We start from the raw sequence: 2,379 nt of genomic DNA on the forward strand, positions 1-2,379 counted from the left end.
ACGGCATGCATGCATGCGTTGTAATTAATGCATCGGCAAACACAAATTATTGAAATATATCAAGTGCAGTGCTTTGATGTGTCGCGTCAACTCATACAAGACCGAGAAGTTTGATTACTACAACGCCCTCTCACCTTAAGCGACTGCCTTTGGCTGCATGACAGGTGGGCCACCCACCTGTTGGGCCCACCTGTCATAGACGCAAAGGCAGGAGCAGTAAGTCAATGAAGCTGCGTCCCTCCCTCGCCCATGAGCGTGGTGGCTGGCAGGACTAGGAGAAGCTTTCGTTCGCTACACGCTCTCCCTCCTGCACGCGGTGGACATGCAGCAGTTCAATCGGTGTCAGATGGCCAGAAGCATACTATAGTACTCCTCCACTACAGTAGTACTCCATCATTGTTCGACTTCCCGAAGAGGCGAAGAGCCAAGCGCAGCCCAGACGCTCGTGTGGCAGTTTCGTGTGTAGAGTATTCTAGGATAGCGTGTACCGTGCCTGTAAGCTTAAAATCGTTGGGGTCGGCTCCATGCTTTTTTTATTAAAATAATCTTCTGGCCCTACCTGTCATCCTGGTGATTCTAGTTTGCATGCTCATCTGGTCAAGACAGGAATATATATTTTAATTTGTGGTGGGGTAAATGTTAGAGGTTGCAGCAAATGGAGTATTGTACACTGCGGGTCTTTCAGCCAAGTTTAGAGGCAACCATGTGGGGCCAGTGCTATGATGTGTCGCGTCAACTTGTACAATGAGGAGAAGCTTGATTTTACTACTACACACCTTCTCCCTCGCCCATGCGCGCGGTGGCTCGCAGACGAGGCCAGGCTTTTTGCTTATAGTACCACAACAAGCTATCCCTCCCGCTCGCGGTGGACGGACATGCAGCAGTGGATTCGATACTGTAGAAGCAGTAGTAGTAACATCATTGTTCGTCTTCTCGAAGAGGCGAAGAGCCAAGCGCAACCCGAACGTGGCAGTTGCGAACCTTGGAGCACGCATATAAAAAAACGAGACCTACCCGGGCTAGACTAGCCTGTTGGCATTTTTTTATAGAAGAAAACTCCATGAGCACCAAACGCTCAAGCCGAGACTTGAACCCTGGTGGGCTGGCTGCGAACTCCCGCACCTTGCCAACTGAGCTATGCTCAGTTCTCAGGAGCACGCATATAGGCAGGCTCTTGCATGAGACAAAATTGCTATGTGAGCCCACTATTACTTGCTAGTATAGCCCTGTAAACCAGAAAGGAGTATTTGCCTTTCTAGAGATTTCAACAAGTGACTAGACTACACCGAGACGAAGTACATATGGAGCAAAATGAGTGAATCTACACCGTAAAAAATACATAGTTCTCTCGTTTTCCTCTCGGCCTTGGTCGCGGTGCACAATATTGAGTATACTAGTACTATCATCTTGAAATTTTACGAAGTCACCATAGGCACCTGGTCGTCGACGGGAACGTCTCCTGACATGCAATAGATGCGAGCGGCAGTCGCCTCCATAGGTGCTTGAATGCCAAGGAGGGAGAGGGTAGCGGTTCCTGAGACGTTGAACGGTCAATGATGCATCCTCAAATTACATGTAAAGGGAATTAATTGGAGAAGCAGAATAGAGACAGCACGATGTGAATGCAACAGAGTTTGGATTCTCATATAAAGGCGCCCCACCACTCCAATCCATCTACTCATAGTCTCAGCGCAACACTGCTCATTCCAATCCAAGACCAAGTGACCAGAAGCCAGAAGCACCTATGGAGGCGATGGACGCGAGCGGCAGTCGGCTGTGCCAAATCATCCAAGGCGCCGGCCTGCGGCCCCGCACCGCGCAGCGTTTCCAGACGGTGCTGGCGACCGCTGGCGTCATAGCCCTTGCCAACGCTGGCTTTGCCTCTCGCATGGACGACATGATGGTTAACTCGATCTGCAAGTTCACCACCGTCAAGCGCGCGGATGACCTAGCCGTACTGCTCCAGCCCACGCGCCTAGGCTCCTCATTTCCTGCCACCCTCATCGGCCTCCATGGTGACGAACTCTTTCAAGCCCTGGTGGCCCTGCAGGTGCCGGAGGTCGCGACGAAGAATGTGCACCTTGAGGCCGCGCTCGTCGCGCAGCGCCTCGCCATGCAAGAAACCGTCGACCTGCACATCCACGTCTACGAGGAAATCATCTACATAGGCCACTACAAGGCCAGCGAGGATAGAAAGACGTTGGCCTTCTTCCAGCGGCTGGAATCTGTGGACACCATTGTTCAGAAGCACGTCGACCTGGCCACGAAAGCCGCTGCTACTTAGCCTCCATTCGGTGGGCCGGCGCCCTGAGTCGAGGAGGTGGACGTCATCGATGGATGCATCTCTTCTTCTTGCCTCCTGTAACCAGCACTGCATCG

The sequence above is a fragment of the Aegilops tauschii genome, chromosome 4 (genome assembly GCF_002575655.3).
Source record: "Aegilops tauschii subsp. strangulata cultivar AL8/78 chromosome 4, Aet v6.0, whole genome shotgun sequence".
In the NCBI taxonomy this organism is placed as follows: Eukaryota; Viridiplantae; Streptophyta; class Magnoliopsida; order Poales; family Poaceae; genus Aegilops; species Aegilops tauschii.